This window comes from Malus sylvestris, chromosome 12 (genome assembly GCF_916048215.2).
Source record: "Malus sylvestris chromosome 12, drMalSylv7.2, whole genome shotgun sequence".
Lineage (NCBI taxonomy): Eukaryota > Viridiplantae > Streptophyta > Magnoliopsida > Rosales > Rosaceae > Malus > Malus sylvestris.
In genome coordinates this window covers 7,440,363-7,459,576 of record NC_062271.1, presented here as the reverse complement: position 1 = coordinate 7,459,576, position 19,214 = coordinate 7,440,363, and the positions used below count along the sequence as shown (strand labels likewise).

Genomic DNA, 19,214 nt, shown 5'->3' with positions numbered 1-19,214 from the left:
GTATATATGAGTTTGGAGGGGTCGTTTGGTGTCCAAGATTCAATTAGATTGTTTATAACTCATAAAAGAGAAGGTATATTGAATTTAGAGATGAATTTTCAGTTTGAGGATTAGAAGCGGGATCAATGTCATGAATGAAACTTATCTCTTCTAATCCTACTATTTTAATTAAAGCAATTGTTGGATTACTTTCTTTAATGAGTAACTCATCTTGTACTTTTTCCTATGCAAACTTTCTTCAAACGTTAACCTAATCACTACAAACATAAACTGGACTCTTAGATAAAATCGTAATCAGCCATTCTAGTGGGTAAAACATGTATGTACTCCCTACATTAACTTTCTAAAGAAAAACCCTTGAGCTCGACACAATTGTTCCATTTTTTTTCCTTCAACATTCCTTGAATTTTGTGAGTTATTCAATCGAGTTAGTCATATACAATAAACAAATGTTGAAATAGCAGGGTTAAGTCGAATACTTGTATAGAGACTTTTAGTTTTGATGTTTCATCAACAATACAAGTATTAACAAATCAGAGGAATTTAAGAAAGAAGTTAGTGATGAAGTTGTCAAGATATTTTGAAAAAAAAAAAATGATGAGCGACCCACTACTAATTACCAAATACCAACCATCCAAATAGACTCTGGCCGCACGGATTCTTCAACCGGTAACAACTACATCGATTTGATCTTTTACATGTTAATAAAAGTAAATTGTTCGCCATCTAAACTACTAAAGGTCAGGCATATCGTCAAAGAAATCGTCATCAAGAGAATACGGATCTGTCAACAATTCATGCATCGAGCAGTCCTTCAATATGTGGAAGAACATTGCCATAATACTCGGCTGCAGAGACCATTTATTCACTGTTACTGTCATTCACTGTACGTTCTCCTTTCTTGCACCTTCGAGTTGGTGGCTCTTGCTCTTGGGTGCCATTATTGCCAAACTTATATAATTCCAACAAGATAGGAAGTGGCCCATCAATTTCATAGTCCCTTATCTGAGTTACATGATCAGTTACTTCACCCTCATACAGTCATACTTTGCCATTGCTTCTATATGAAAACAAAATTTTCAAAACGAAAAAAAGCATAATATAATGAATATTAGTTACTAGTTTGGGCTGGAAGAAATAATATGGGCTAAATTTATCTAAATTATTGGGAGGAAGATCAAACATAGAACTTCGGGTGTAAGCACAAAAACTTTTAACCAAGTTACAAGCCAAGTCATTTGACTCACTTTATCCCATAAATCATGTTTTTTTCTTCCCACTTTAACGCATTTAGCTGGATAAGATAAAGTGGGACAAAAAAAAAATCATTTAGGGGGTAAATTGAGTCAAAATGACTTTGTTCTCACCCATCTGATCTTCCAAAACTACCCTTCAACCAAATAAGACTAACTTTTACACTCAATTTTCTTGTTCTGACCCAAGCACAAATCCACCACCCACCACAGATCTAAAACCCTCATTTGGATTGTACTAAAACACTCATTTGGGATGGTCTAATATGTGAAGGCGGTGGGAAAAAAAGTTATCAACCAGCGAACCCAGCCTATGGAAGGCGGTGGGAAAGAAAGTTGGAATATTTTTAGGGTATGTTATGGAGAAGAGGGGCTGGAAGTAGTTGGGGAAATAATGATAAACAAAAAGTGTTCTTCCACCAAGTACGATAACCATCAATTTGATCTTCTAGTTCATTTTTATTTCAAAAAGCAGGAAAAAAAGAGTAGATTATTCACCATCTGAACTAGCTAGAATCGTCAGGAATCTCTTCAAGCACTTCTGGTAAAGTCTTGGATCAACATCTGAAAATAGATCTGAAAATTTCCCAAGAAAATTTCCAAGGCTCTTTTGGTGTCGAAATCACTTCTTCATCACTTACCGGAATCACATTTTCATCTCCTCTCTTGACCCTTTGAGCCTCTTCCACTGAAACGTCACAACCCTTTTCTTCTTTGGTGTAGAAATCGCTTCCGCTTTGTGCAGAAATCACTTTCTTGTCATTTCCCGGAATCACATTTTGATCTCCTTTCTTGACCCTTTGAGACTCTCCGCTGAAACCTCACAACCCTTTTCTTCTTCGGTGTCGAAGTCGCTTCCACTTTTGCTTTCCAGTGCAGAAATGGCTTCCTTGTCACTTCCTGGAATCACATTTTCATCTTCTTTCTTGAACCTCTGAGCCTCCACTGTTGAAACCTCACGTCCCTTTTTTTGTTGGGTGTGGAAATCATTTCTGCTTTCGCTTGCAGAAATCGCTTCTTTGTCACTTGCAAGAATTACATTTTCATCACCTTTCTTGACCCTTTGAACCTCTACCTTTAATACCTGGAATACCCATTCTTCATTGGTGTAGAAATCGCTTCTGCTTTCGGGTGCAAAAATCACATACTCTTTAGGTTCTTTTGTGCAAGTACTAATCCTCCTTAGTGTCGCTATTATTGAAACAAGTCACTCATGGGAGGAATTGGATCCGGAATTTCAAACAACGGCTTTACATTGCCATCAATCTGCTCCTTTTCGGTGTTTTTTATTAGCTTTGTATCTGCAATAGCTTCTTGATCTTTTTTCTGCGTGCCTTCAATTTGATCATGATCTTGATCAGCGTCCGAAGCAGCATCAGGTTGATCGTCAGTATGATCTTCTTCATGTCTCTGCTGCAACTCCAACAAGTTCTGCGTCAGGACTGGTTTCTTTACCCGCATTCTCTGCCATTTTGAAAATGAAGAATGAGAGAGAGAGAGAGGGGCAAACTTGGGGTTTGGGTAGTATTTGGGCGTACATAGAGAGAGAGAGAGAGAGAGAGATATAGGCTGGTATTTCTGTTAGTGACGGTTAGCCAAAATGTTGTCTCTACTTTCAAAAAATGTCAATTTTTATAATATCTTTCAAATATAGCAGAAAACCTGTTTGAACAGACCTAAATACCCTTATAATAAAACCAATTTACAAAAGCTAAAACCTATTTGATCTTTTGCGTTTGTTCAAAGATGGAGACTAGAGTTTAACAAAATGAAAATTGACAGAGACTGCAGAGGCTCCACCTTTACAAGTTCTCACCAGTAAATACTAGAGTTATTTGGATAGGAATTAAAAGAGGATTAACGTCTATAATTTTTTTTGGTTCCATATAATTTTTTTTGGTTCCATAGGTACTGTTTGGTACATGGGACGGGACGGAACGGAGTGGAACGAGGCGTACCGTCCCATGTTTGGTACGCCTAAAACGGGTGGAATGCGCTGTTCCACTGGACGAATTTTGGATGAATTTTCGTTCTACCTCACCCACCTAGAACAACTCGTTCCACATCCGTGAAATAAAAAATTATAACTTCTCCGTCTCCTTCTTCTTCCTCCTTGTTTCCATCCGAGGGCATCTTTGCTTCCTCTCCGTTCTGTCCCGTCCTGTCCCATCCCGTGCCGTCTCATTCCTTTCCGTCCCGTCCCGTCTGCATATCAAACAATACCATAGTTACGAATATGTGTACATTGACATCAGTTTCTTGCAATTAGGTTTTAACTTTTAAGATATAATACGTCTTTTCTAGATTTTTTTATTTTATTTTATTTTTTACGTTGAAATTCGTCTTTTCAATTTGATTGGTATGTAGTTCAGCCTAGTTTCCTTACTTTTATGTTCTAATTTCTTTTCTTTTATTGCTATTTCGGTATTGAATTTCAATTTTTTGTGAGGGAATCATAGTGGTTGTTTGGCCTTAGCATCTACAGTACAATAAAGTTTTATTATTTTTAAAATTCTTTAACCCAAAACGATAGAAGTTCTCATCGGGCTACCTCTCAAATTAGGAAGAAACCAAATAGGTTTTGGTGTGTATGTTTAAAGTTGTTGAAATAGGGCTCGGCTTGAAGATTTGGTTTTATTGCAGAGGAAGAAGATGAAGAAGGGATGGGCTGGATGGCGAGTGAGCATCACAATAAAATGGGTTTTAATTTTATGGGTATTTAGGACAATCAATCAGATTTTTGGCTATATTTGAAAGAATTTGTAAAAATTGACATTTGTGAATTTATTGGGTAAAATTGTAACTGTAATTGATAAATAAGAGGAAGTGGGAACAGTCTTTTTACTTGAGGGTTTATGATTTGTGAAATTTGATATGTCTACTGAGATTTTTGTTGCTGATGATTTAGCTCATTTCGATTTATCTTGCAAATTGGGTCCGGAATTTTTAGAACAGGCTCCTTCATTCCGTGGATGTCTTCTAGTTGTTGATATCGCAAGGTCACTTGGCCTGGTGACATTTATTGCAGTCTTCCTTCTTTTCTCGAGCTTTACGTGGTTAACCAAAAACAAAAAGTGCCAATTTGGTTAGTAGGAACGAGTACATAAAGAATTGGTGTATTAGTATGATTGGTGATATTTTTTTCGTTTGCTAACACATAAGCAATTTAGAGTTACATCACATGTAAAATGCAATTGAGTAAGGTAGGGTTTCTAGGTTTAGGAGACGTTGAATCTTTTCTTGCAAGAAAAGGAAAATAAAATTATGAATAACATATAGTTAGAACATCAAATTTCCCTATTTAGATTTTTTTTTCCTTTTTGGTTCTACAAAAATATTTATTTTGTGGAGATTCGGGATAAGAAAAATAACGGGTCAACTATCATATTTAGATATCGAAATCATCATTCAATTGAGTCTAATACTCCTACTTGTTGCAAGTAGAGATGAACTAGGAACAAGGCTGATTTGCTACTAAAGTTTATAGGGTTGGGCTAATTTCCTTTTTATGTTCAACTTAGGCTAATTTTGTTAAAAAAAAATTAAAAAAAAAAACCGTACTAGTTTTGAATTAGACAACTTGGGCTTATAAAACTACATGCTATTTTTTAAAGGAGTAATTAGAATCCTCTGCATTTTTGTTCAACTTGTTTTTTTTTTACAAAACTGAGTAAATTACACAAAAATATCTCAACTATGGGTCGAGTCACAATCTCATACTTTATGTTTTAAACATTGCAGTGTCATACATCAACTTATGAATTTGTTGCAATGTTAGACCTCTGTTAAATTTTCTGTCAATTTGACGGTTAAATGATGACATGGCAGCAGCGGAGCCCACTCATTTTCTAACTAAAATAAAAAATTAATCAATTATTAATAAATGGGGTAAATCTCTGTTTACTACCCTCAAGTTTTGTGGTTTTCAACATTTAGTATATCAAGTTTTTTTCATCCCATAGTCATACCTAAAGTGTTAATTTTGGGACAGTCTCATACATCCGTTAGTCAAACTGTTAAGTTTGCCGTTAACTGATGATGTGACGCCCATGTAGACAATGACTGGGCGCCATGTGTCATTAAAAAAAATTAAAAATTAATTAAATCAAAGTACTAAAAAAAAACATAAAAAAGCCATAACCTCTTTTTCCCCCTTCGTCTTTCCCATTGGAAAAGGGGCCTGATTCTCTCTCTCTCTTATGTTTCTTTCTCCTCTCTCTCTCTCTCTCTCAGAGTCATGGATGGCAATTGCGGGGTCGAAGGAGGAGGTCGTCACGACGTGGTAGGCCTGCTGGTGGATCAGTTGGGAAGAGAGCCTATGCATCGTCTCTCTTCGTCCGCACCCAGTGCTTCCCCTCCCTCTTCGACTCATGCACTTCCACTCTCTTCTCACCATCACAAAACTATAAAATAAAAAAAAACCTCATCCCAAACCATCAAAAATTAGAAACCCACGAAATTCAACATCATCAAATTCAAAAATTGAAAACCGATGGTAAAAAATCTGGTGCGGGTCAACCCAGATCTGGGTTTGGTGTTGGATTGCGATGGGTTCACTCCCCTGCATTTGGGTGTGATCAAGGAGTAAGCTGTGGTTGTGGCCGAGTCAAACCGACAACAACTCAGATTTTGACTTAGGGAGGCGATGGTGGGTTGCACTTGTGTGTGAAGCATCACAAGCTGAAGGTGTTGAATGTTTTGGTGGAATGTACAGGGAAAAGGAATTGAAGGTGGGTGTGCGGAGTGGGTGTGTAGAGGAGAGAAAGGAAGGGAGGGGATCGGGGGTTGAGGTAGGAGTGATGCGAGAGAAAGAGTGTTGTGGGGTGGGAGAAGGGGTGGGTGATGGGAGGGTGGAAGGGTGGGCACGGGTGGGATTTGGGGAAGACGAAGGGGTGGATGATGATAGGGTGGGAGAGTGGGATTTGGGGAAGAAGGGTTTTATTTATTTATTATTATTATTATTTAAATTAATTAATTTTATTTTATAAATAATTTATTTCTAATTTCCATGTGGATGACATGTGACCCCCAATCATTGTCCACATGAGCGTCATGTCATTAGTTAACGGCAGACTTAACAGTTTGACTAATGGATGTATAAAACTTTGTCCCAAAATTAACACTTTAGGTATGACTCTGGGACGAAAAAAACTTGATGTACTAAATGTTGAAAATCACCGAACTTGATGATAGTAAACAAAGATTTACCCTTAATAAATTATTAATTTTTTATTTAACAATTAAAATTAAATAAAAATAAAATAAAATGATTATTTTATTTAAAAATTAAAATTGATTTAAAAAAAAAAATCTCTCCTCCTGAATTGCCAATGAAGCATTCTCGTTGCAGCCATCCCAGTGAGTCAGCGACCACACGACAACTACCCTGAATCCCACGCCTTTGTCGATCTCGCCATTGCTGTGCAAATTTCTTTTAGAAAGTGTGTGTGAAAATGCATCAGAGAATAAATGCTCAGGGATGTTTGAGGGGAGAGATTGGCGGGACCCCCAAATCCTTCAAAGCTCCATCCCCGAGAACCCCCAAATCTACGACACCTCCAACTTCCTCCCCCACCGCCGCCTTTCCTCTTCCTCCTCCTCTTGGCGGTGCTCCCTTCGCTCCAAGGACTCCGTCATCTTCCCGCGCAAATCCTGCTCCCCATCTCCCTCCCCGGCCTCCAGCGCCGCCTTTCACTCATCTCCAAATCACACCACTCTAGCCTCATCAAGCTCATCGGCGCCCCCTCTCCGGCAACTACACCATCCTGTCGTCGTGGCTCTCTTGGATGCAGATCGCGACTGAGCTCGCCCACGGCCTCGATTACATCCACCACTGCTCCGGCCTTGACTCCACCTTAGTCCACAACCACATCAAGAGCTGGACATCATCGTCTACGCCAAAATCTGCCATTTCAGCACGGCGGAACTCTGCGGCATACCCAAATCTATAAGGTGGAGTCTGGTCGTTCCCCCCGCTTTCGCTTCGGGTGTACTCCGCTTAGATGCGGTAGTCCAAATTTGGTTGTGTCTAAGGATGACAAGGAAGAAGGGAATGACAAGGATTAGGGGACGGAGGAGGGAGTGAGGGGAGGATGAAGGGGAACGATTTCTGGAGAGAAGAGGGACGATTTCTAGGGAGAAAGGAGGAAAAAACCTTTTTTTTTTTTTTTTTTAAATTTTAATTTTTTAAATTAATTTTAATTGTTAAATAAAAAATTAATAATTTTTTAATAATTAATTAATTTTTTATTTCATTTGGCAAATGAGTGGGCCCTGCTCCTGTCATGTCATCATTTAACGGTCAAATTAACAAAAAATTTAACGGAAATATGACGTTGCAACTAATTCATAAGATAAGGTATGATATTATAATGTTTAAAACATGAGGTATAAGATTGTGATTCAACCTATAATTGAGGTAATTTTGTGTAATTTATTATGAAGATGCTTTTGCCAACTCAGCAATTTTCTGTTTATTTAATATATATTCACTTAAGCCGGTTAACAACTAATTTCCTACAATTTAGAAATTTTATATTCATGGTTTTTTTTTTATTAAAAATAATAATTTAACTAATTCTTAACTATCACTAAAGAGAGAGAACTTTTAATTTTTGTAGTCTCTTCCTACTTTAAAAAAGTCATTAATACTTTCATGAGAAATGTTTTTCAAACTTAAGATAAATTGGGTATGTTTGGATTCTAAATGTTCCAAGAAACAAAATATACCAGAAATCCAAATGTATTAAAAACCAAATGTACCCATATTATAGGTAAACAAACGTATCGATATAATCAAACGATCATACATGCAAACGTACCTTCAGTGGCAGAACCATCATGAGGTCATTAGTTGTCCTTGACCCCAACAACTTAAAAAACTCCATGTATATATATATATATATATATATATATATATATATATATATATATTTGTTTGTATATTGTATTTGACCGCTATAAATTACAACATTCTCCTCCTACTTCTATTTTCTTCTACCATATTTATCTTCATTTTCTCTCTTCTTGTAAAAAATACTTTAGTTGAAATGCTTTGGCAGTCTTCAATATTACTACATAATATCCTACATTTACCGCCGATAAGCCTCTACAAATGTCGACATATGTCGGCATAAACTTCGGCATATGTTGACAGAGATTAGAAGGTGCCTACCAGATGCTTGATGAAATGGCCCAATAAAGTTTTTTTGATTGATATTATGATCCATTATTTGAAAATCCTAGTTATGTCACTGCGTACCTTTACCATGTTTATGTACCTTTACAATCAATCATACCAATGAGTTTTGAACATTCTATTTAACTCACTAATATAAATCTTATAATAAACAATGAAAAGAAATAAATAAAAAAGAACATGTAAAATTGAAGCTCTAATAAAATGAATTTCTAAAAGGAACAGATGTTTAATCAACGAAATTGAAAAACGAGGCACATATATCAAAATGCCAATTTGCCCTAGGTTATGGTTCACCACAACCAAATTGTGTCTCCACCCTTAATTAAGAATATCAATAGACTGTGATAGCTAATCAGTTCTACAAAAGAATTCACCTAGTCCATGTCCAATTAGGACTAGGAATTTAGAATGATGTGCCTACATAAAAGATCGCCAAACCCTAAACATCCATGTAAACTCTTATTTGCTAGGTTTTCAGAATTTTTTTTTCTCATCAAACGTTCTCTCTGTCCACTGTTAAGGAAACATAAACAGAAAAGCAAATAGGTATCGAATTCTTAATCTTGTAGCATAACCATGAATTGTGTTCGTGGTCGAGGAAGGCCCAAAAAGTGTGCTTCCACCAAGAACGATGATCTCCAGCCTATAATTGAGTACTTACCCCAAAATATAAGTAGAAAACCAAGGAGTAAAACCATGTCGATACAAAGAAATCATCCTTCAGGTTTTCAAGTTGAAGATTTGGCTGGATTCCCAACAAAAAAAAAGAGCAGCACATCGCAGATTATGACGCTGGTACTTCTTTTAAATCTCAATTTATATTTACAATGTTTTTATCTCAATTTATATTTACAATGTTTTTATTTACCGTGTAAGAGAACGGCAAGATAATCTGGTCGTGAATTTGTCTAACGTACATCTGCAATGTTATACTAAAATTTAATATAACATGTAAGTTCTTTTTGACTCACTACTATGGTCATCCAAACCCTAGAAATCCTTCTACTAATCTAATATCACCTCCAATCGAAAATTGGTTTTTTTTTTTTTCTTGTATAAAAACATTGCTCACAAGTTTCAAATAATTTGTGTGTATCAGGCGAAGGACATTAATGGACAAAGTGTGCACTTGAACAGCCAGTCAATGAACCACACAGACAACTCCACTACCAACTGTGGCAGAGAACTAGACATCGAAAAAGAGAACAACCAAACAAGAGAATCTGACATGATGGAATTTGAATATGATTTCTTCCACGATGTGCCAGAGGAAGATGTGTTGCCTTTAAATTTTGAAATTCCTGGGCCAATTCCTGACTTGGTGGACTTGTATACTTTTGGAATCTAAAATTGTAGAGGAAGATGATTTGTATATGAGTTCAGAGGGGTAGCTTGGTGTCCAGGATTCGATTAGATTGCATATAACTCATAAATGAGAATGTATATTGAATTTAGAGATGAATAAATTTTCAATTTGAGAGGATTAGAAGCGGAATCAACATGAATGAAACTTATCTCTTCTAATCCTACCATTTTAATTAAAGCAATTTTTGGATAATTTTCTTTAGCGAGTAACTCATCTTCTACTTTTTGCTTTGCAAATTTCTTCAATATATTAACCTAATCACTAGAAATATAAAGGGGTGTGCTATTCACACACCATTTTTTACTTCATACACACCTTTTTAATTTGCGACCATCTGATCGACTGAATTAAAGAAGATTAAATGACAGAAATTAAGAAGAGGTGTGTGAGAAGTAAAAAGAGGTGTGTGGATAGTACACTCCAACATAAATTGGATTTTTAGATAAAACAATAATCAGCCAATCTAATGGTTAAAGACATGTATGTACTCCCTACATTAACATTCTTAAGAAAAACCCTAAGTCTAACGCAAATTTTCTATATCTTCTTTCAAGATATCTTGAATTGAATTTATTAAGAGCTTGTTTGGGAAGTGCTTTTAAATAATTGAAAGTGTTTTTTAGAGAAAATATTTTTGGATTTCAAAAGCATTTTATCTTGCATTTTTAGTAAATATTGGTTTCAAAAACATTTTTTAAGAACGCTTTTAGTCATTTAAAAACACTTCCCAACCTGATGCTTCTTGTAGGAAGTACTTCAAGTGTTTTTTCATGATTAACTTGTATTTTTACTAAGGATTGGTTTCAAAAACATTTTTTTTTAAAAACGTTTTCGATCATTTAAAAACATTTTCCAAACAAACCCTAAATTATTCAATCCTCAGTCATAAACACCAAACGATCCTTGAAATGGCAGGGTCAATTCCTAACTTGGTGGACTTGTATAAAGACCCACTAGAGACTCATGGTTTGGATATTTTACCAAGGACAATAGGAGTATTAGCACATAAAACGAATTTAAAAAAATATTAGGGATGAAATTATCAAAATTTTAAAGAGACGAATCATCATTCCACTACTAATTACCAGATACCAGCCATCCAAAGCAGATTATGGCCACTCTTATTCTTCAACGGTACCGGTGACAACTACATCAAATTGATCTTTCTGATGTTGCCAAAAGTACATTGTTCACGAAAGAGATCCTCTACGGATCTCTTCCTCCAAAGCCCACGGATCAAGTGATCTGAGCCTTTGAAATTTGATCTAACAGTTAAAAACAGATAAAGTAAAAACTTTTAAAAGTTATAATAATTTTTTACCGTTTGATCAAATTTTAAAGATCCGAATCACTTGATCCATGGGCTTTAGAGGAAAAATTCCAGAGAGGATCTCTTTCCCATTGTTCACTATCTAAACTACAAAAGGTCAAGTCCGGTCATGAACACCTCGGGCAGCCTTAGCCGTCGACGCTTCAAGCACATCTTCGGTGTCCTTCCTATTTTGTTTTGGAAGAGCCCACCTTGTTTTATTGCCAAACTTATACAATTCCAATAGGTCAGGGAGTGGCCCATCAATTTCATATAAGCATGTTTTGGGACCTCCATTTTGCTCTTCATTGTCCCTTTTCTGAGTTGCATGATCAACTACTTCACCCTCATGCTTTGCCATTGCTAATATATGAAAACAAAATTTTCAAAAGGAAAGAACATCAGAACACATCACACATCAGAATATTAGTTACTAGTGCGGGCTGATCAAAGAAATAATATGGACTGACATTTCAACTTTGACGATATTTTAGTCAATATATCGTTGTATAAAAAATAAAAATCAAAACAAAAACCAAAAAATTTCAGAATTTAAAAATTTTTTTTTTTAACAAATGAATCTACACTAAGGGGGTGGAGGTGGGTTAAGTCTTACAATGAGTTTGTCATAATAATGTAGATTAGCTTTGCATTTGGCGAGAATCGAATCTAAGACTTCTCACTTACCTAAAATTCACTTGAAGTCTATGAAATTTCATTAAACATCATAAATTTATAACTCTTTTACAAAATTTTAAAATCTCAATTGAATACAGTCTTAAATATAATACAACGATATATTTACACTAATGGGATGAAGGGATAAACTCTATAGAACTCGTCATTCATGAGTTTTGAATCTAAGACTTCTCACTTACAAATAAAAGAAGAATATCACTAGACTATTGTATTAAGTTTATTAAATTAAACTTTGAAAATAAAACTACAAAGAAACTCACTCACTTCAAGTTACTCCCTACTAACGCCAATGTCTTGCTCTTTTAACGTTTTGTTACTGTTTTCATTTGATTATATATCATTTTAGGCTTTTTAATTAAAATGATCTCTGAGATTTACATAACTTCTGACTTTGGTTCCTGAGATTTGAAACCAATAGAAGCGATCCCTGAGATTGTCCATCATCAACCATTTTGGTAATTCGATAAAAATTATGTAAAGTCAGAATCAAAATAATGAAAATGAATTTAATAAACAATAGGCTAAAATGATTTGACAAAGATTGAAGATATTTTTGTTATTTTATTCTTATTTAATAAAGATTTTTCAAAGAATACCAAAATGATTGATAGTGGACAAAACCATGGACCAATTCTATCGATTTCAAATCTCAATGACCAAAATGATGAGTTATGCAAATCTCAGTGACTATTTAGGCTGAAACGTCATCTTTTTATACTTACATATTTATTTACTCTACAAAAGATCATGTGGGTGCCAACATACTATTTACGAGATTTGAGCTCAGACAAATAGAAATCAGCTGAAGTAATTGGTCTTAAACAAATCATTTACGAAGTCGATTTTAAGATTTCTCACTTACGAGTAAATAAGAATATTAATGCCGAATCTAAAATCAAAATCAACAAATTAGAGTTAATCTTACCTCTGATGTATCTTCTTCTATCCTGAACATTAGACAACCCGAATGTAAGCGTTGCATGTATTAAATGAAATTGAATATGAATGCGCCCAATACTGAATCACAGGCACAACTCTGATAATTACAACAACGACAACAAAAAAAACACCTTAAAGGTGAAAATAGTCGTTGCAAGCAAAGAGAAACATCAATTTGATTAACTTTAACATCCATATAAGAAAGAAATAAATATGTAGAAGATCAAACTAAATACGAGCTACACTTCGACTACATGTAGTTGACTAATCTGAACTATAAGTCATAACAAAACAAACCTTAGAGGCACTTCAGGAAATAATACCTGAAATTTGGTGAGCAATTTTCACTCGAAATAAGTTTTCAATGAAGAAATCTCAAAGAAATCAGTTGTATATCGGCCTTTGATTAAAAGGTTGAAGCTGTTACTTCTGTTTTTCAGCCATCTTCAAATAATGTACATACATGCTCAGTAAAATCTACGTCGAGTTCTACTACTTTATGGTATGTTTTTAAAAGGGTATCTCAAACAACAAATAATTGTCTGTAAAACACCTAATTATCGTCTGGATTATATCATATTTAATGTTTCAAAACTTTTCTAGAATTAGAGTTGTTCAATTGGTCTTATCCTATCATGTATGGCCCTATGACACTTTACGGTGTAATATGAGAAAATTAAAATTTTGGCCCATTTTAAAAATTATCATAAACGTGGAGGGCGTGATTTTACAGCTGTCTCTAACTTTGTTATATTTTACATCCCCGAGGTTGTAAGATTACAAAAAATGCCCTTAGAAGGGACAAGTGGAAGTCCTATGTGGACATTTAAGCTCATTTTTTATCTTCTTTGTTGCCATATTCTTGAAGTACTTATCGATACGAACGTGTGAGGCCAAATGAGACGTAAATCAAACTTGTAATGAATTTGCATGTGGAAAATATTTTAACTCACATAACTGAGTGGAACCTTTCAAATTTGCATGTGGAAAATATTTTATTGTTTCTATTTTGGTAAATGGGCTATTTATAGAAACTTTTCCTTTAAGGAAATTCACTCCCACCGACACTCCACCTCTTCATCGTTCTCTTTTCACACCCTCGGTTCACACTTTCTCTCATTCCCTCCCTCCCGTAAACTCAAAAAGTGGCGACGACGCCACCGTATTCTTCAGTAAATCAAGCCTCGAAACAATCACCATCTTAATCTACTCCTCAAACCCAACAGAACTATACTTTCTATTTTCTTGAACTTGCAGCCAAAGTCTGAGAACCACGAACCTAGTCGGGTTTGACTTTTCACGCGAGTTTCTTGACAATTCAAGTGGCGGCCAACCTTAAGGTTGCCATAAATCGACTTCTTATCAACGCATGTAACTTCTTAACCCTTTGGTTGTGAGGATACCCATCATATTAGTGAGTTTCGACGCTAATCTTCACAAATCCGTTTTTTAGCGAGTTTTTGCATATCACGGCGACCCATGTTTTGTTTTAATCTCGTTGAGTTGGACGAGATTATTACCACCATAGGACTTACAATCACCTTTAGACTCATATTTGACCAATTTGTGCTCAAATCTACCTTGGAGTAAGAAGATTCAGAATTTCAGGTTTCTAGTCGATATTGTTCGACCATTTCAACCATTTTTTGGACTCCCAGTAAGTATTATCTTGTTACTCTCTTCATAAGCTTCATTTTGACATAATGATCGTGAAAATTTGTTGGTTTTGACTTTGTTATGTCTCTATGAACATTTATGTGAGATACTAAGAATTTAGCGAACCTCCTATCGACAGACGGCAATCAGCAACGTCTCTGACGACTTGGGAGAGAAAGAAGACAACAAAATGTTCTGTAACGATGACGAAGTATTCTTTAACAATGTCAATGCGTGGCCGTGCATGATTGATGACAAAAAATATTCCATCTAATCAACGACGATGAAATATTCCACTGTCGGCGCGTGGCCGTGCATGAGACAATTTTAAGCACTTTCAATTCTCGTTTTGAGTAAACAAAAGGAATTTCGAGTATTTACGAACTTTGAGCAGTTTAATGATTAGTATAATGATTTCACATAAAGGATTGGCAAACGGGTCCTGAACCCGTTGGTCGAGGTGGGTCCAAGTGATTGGGAAGGTCTAAATTTTCTAAATCCTGAATAGGCGGGGCATAACACACCCCGACCCGGAATGTCCACTAGGACTCCGAATCAAGTTATACTGACTGACACCCGAAAGGTGACAAAGCCAAAAAATGTAGTGATGTGGAAAATGTGAATAAATTTAAACCTAAAAATGCCTAAGTATAAGAGTGCGCTGGTGAGCGGGAATGAATGCATATCACACGTGATGTCAGAACATAAGTAAAGTACATTAGAGTGGATTAAGAATTATACCATTGAAGGTAATCGTCTACACCAAGATTTGCTAAGAATCATCGTCGATACAAAAGCTCAGCAATAAAACCTGGAGGGGCAAAAAATAAGGATGAGCGAGTCTAAAAATAAAGCTTTTCGAAAACATAATAACCCATCACTGTAAAACAAGTATAATTTCTAAAATATACATACTACGTATAATATGAAAATACTTACCATAGCCAACTGTATTTTAAGAATGCCATATGTCACAACTTTTGTAAATAAATAGCTGACGTCTGCAATCACATATTCTCGCATAAACAAACATATCATATCGAGTGCTCATCAACACATGCTGACACACAAGTTCATGCAGAGGTATTTTGACATGAACATGACTGGGTGTAACAATAATATACGTTCTAGTACTACAATCACGTGAAAACTGACGCTATGCACAACACATATGAATTGGAGTTGCCTAATGCAACCCGTACAACAGGACTGGCACTTACAATGGATCCAAAGTGAGCGTACGGTGCGATGTGCACATACATGTAAAAGACTGGCCCTAGCCCGGGTAAGTACCAACACCGGTGCAACAAACGATGAACAGATAACGTAAATATAGTCATGCCACAATGATTCAATAACTCTAGTCAACATCACATTATTCATAGCCGTAAATTTAATGATTCCCTAATTCTTTGCGTTACGTCATTTCCTATAAATATTAATTTAACTACAACATTCATATAGAAAATTCATTATCAAATGTATATATGGAAACCAAGAATTTATGTATGTATATATCAAAGAAAAGACCCACTCACAAATCATGTCATAGAGTCAAACTCGCCTCATAGCATTGAGAGTCCTTGCAATGCGTTTCACCTAGAAACGAAACCATTTATGTAAATAAGTAACGAACTAACGTATAAACGCATTTTCGTACAAAATATGGCTAAGAAAGAAACTATTTTAAAATGGTCAAATTTCGGAAAACTGAAGGTGGATTTGGGTCTGGCACGTTGAGAAACCTAAGGAGGGACCTCGGGCTTCTCCACGTGCCGCCGTATGTGCCGCCACAAGGAGACTGCGTTGGTAGCCATGCGCCGCACGTGCCACTCGCGGTGGCTCTTTCATGCACGCCCACGCGACTGCGAGTGTGACCGTACTCCCTTCCTCGCAAAGGTCTACGTTTTGCAGGTTTTGGTTCGATTTCCAAAGCTTAATTCGAGCTCGATACTCAACCAAAATCAATGATTCAAAAGCCATTTTGAAGTTAGAAATGTAAGGAACAAAACCATACCAAAGTGGGGCCAAGTAAAGGTTTGTGTTGGTCAGAAAAAATGGCCTGAAAATGACCAAATGGTCACGGATTTGAGTTTCCAGAAAATCTGGGGAGGTTCCTCCATGGGTTTTCTGCATTAGATCACTCATAAATCTCATATTTAAGGTTGAAAAATATCACTAGGAGTTCACCTATGAGTCGGAGTTGCCTAATGCAACATGTACGACAAGACTAGTACCTACTTGGATCCAAGGCGAGCGTGATTGTAGCACTAAAGCATATATTATGATTACACCCAGTCCTGTCGTACAGGTCACCGTAGGCGACTCCGACTCGTGTGCTAGCATAGATTGATAAGCATCAGTTCATTCATACAGGTTGTATTAGGCGACTCTAACTTGTGTACTAGCATAGATTGATGAGCACTTGATTTTACTTATATTACTGTTGAGATTTTGTGATTTTGGATGTCCTGCCTTTAGTTACAAGATATTGTGCTGTAATGAATTCTTGAGATTTTGCAGACTACGGTAAATAGTTTTATACTACGTAGTAAGTATATTTTGGAAACTATACTTATTTTACGGCGAGTGGTTACAATGTTTTCAGAAAGGTTTATATAAAACTTTATTTTCAGGCCCACTCACCCTTCCATATTTTAATAGCTGAGCTTCTTTATCGACGAGGATTCGTGGCAAATCTTGGTATTGGAGATTACCTTCAATGGTATGATTTTAAATTCACTTTACTGTACTTTACTTATGCTCTGATATCACGTGTGAAATGAGTTCATTCCTGATCACAATGCACTCTTATATTTAAGCACTTTTAGGTTTAAATTTATTCATATATGCCACTACACTACACTTTATGGCTTCGTTACCTTCCAAGTGTCAGCCAACACAGCTCGATTCGAAGTTCAAGTGGACATTTTGGGTCGGGTTGTGTCAGTTGCGCCCACGTGTTCGTAGTGATGAGTTCTACAAGGGTATGCTAAAAGAATGTTTCATACGTCTTGCAATACGATGGTCAACACAAGTCAACACCCTCGCCTTTAAGGGTATTTTCGTCAATTCACTTATTTAAAATTAATAAAATCGTAAAATGAGGGACGGGTTGTCACATGGCATGTATAAATAATTGAGAAAACAGGCCCCGCCTGGACTGACACCCCAATACAAAACTCCAATGCATTCCATGCACAACGTTCTGAACCATTAGATTGGAGTGCAGAGAGCTCCACAACACCCTTTTTCAGCTCTTTTTCATATGGAAAATGGCCAAAGTGATTCAAAACCTCCTCTTCCACTATCACTTACTTTATGATACAGATTTACAGAAAATGACAACAACCTAGAAAAAAGATCAGTGTTGTTGTCATATTCAATTTACTTGGTCCAGTCGCTCTAGTTTTGGGCTCAGCTAGGCCCTTACCTACCACTAATTTCACATATTAAGATAGACTTATCCCAAGGATTTTAGAGGCCAGGCAAGGCAAGATGGCTACGATCCTACGACTTAATAGTGAGTCAGCTTTGTTTTCTAACCTATACTATATTTATATAGTTTCCATAACTGCTTTTATGGAATTTTTTTACATCATGCCATGCTTTTACTTAGAAGCATTGATGATGACGTTGATTTATGAGATTTATGAAATTATTGGTGGCATGTCCATACACATTTCAGCTGCTCATCATGCATGCTTACCTTAGGCCTCGTTTGGCAGCTCGGACTGTACTGACTATTTCTGTCGGATAGGATAAATAGCCACCGGATAGTACTGACTAAATTAGTCGGGCGTTTGGTGCAGTATCGGATTAATGACCGTATTATTTATACTGTGTTTGGTTTTATACCGGATAGGCTAAATCAAACTTAAAATTAAATTAAACTTATAAAAATAAAAATAAAATCTGAAACCATCCCTTCTTCTTCCCTGTTCTCTCCGCCGAACCCCTCAAACGCCCTCCCTCTCTCTCCCTTCTTCTTCCCCGCCTGCCTGCACATTTGGTGAGCAACCATGAGTCATCAGATCCACATCAACCCAAATCAAGATGCAACAAACGAAACAAACTAACGATTTGTTGACAAGGTTACCTCCTGCACTGCAGCATCGCAAGTGGAATGGACTGGCGGCGGTTTGACAGAGAGAAGGAGAGTAGTTTGTTGGCGTTTTGAGAAGAGAGGTTTCCCAGACACCATGCCGGGCAAGAGAGTGCATGCTTCTTTGCAAGACCCAGTTGCAGGGGAGGACGACGACGTCAACGGGGAGGACGACGACGGCGACGGGGAGGACGACGATGGTGAGAGAAGGTGACGGGGGGGGGGGGGGGAGGACAACGACGCCTAGAGAGAGAGAGAGAGAGAGAGAGAGAGAGAGAGAGAGAGAGAGAGAGAGAGAGAGAGAGAGAGAGAAGGCCGAGAGAAGGCGAGAGAGAGAGAGGGCCGACTAATAATCCGGGCCTTTTGGTTGGTTTTATTAGTCCGGTGTATACCGTACTAAATAAGCACACCGGTTAATTTAATCCGGCGCTTATTTAGTACGAGTGAACGCCAAACACCCACGTCCGTATAATTAGTCCTATCCGATCCTCTATCCGATCTGCCAAACAGGGCCTTAGAGTCTATAGTACTCATTTAGGCTAGGACTAGCTTGTAAATTCACCTTGCATTGTTACACTTACATTGGATCCATTGTAGGTGCCAGCCTATACTAGTTACTTTTGCATCTAGGATCGTATGTGAAGCGTTTAGCGCCAGCTTCACGTGCATGTAGTACTCAAGTGTAG

General features: G+C 36.7%; 1 long non-coding RNA gene across 1 annotated transcript; it reads right to left on the bottom strand.

Annotated features, from left to right (window-relative positions):
* Positions 1-18,225: 18,225 nt before the first annotated feature.
* Positions 18,226-18,985, bottom strand: LOC126593899 (uncharacterized). Its single transcript, XR_007613053.1, has 2 exons — positions 18,523-18,985; positions 18,226-18,424 (listed from the first exon to the last, which is right to left on the bottom strand). It is a non-coding gene; the product is annotated as an uncharacterized LOC126593899 (long non-coding RNA).
* Between the last annotated feature and the right edge of the window lie 229 nt (positions 18,986-19,214).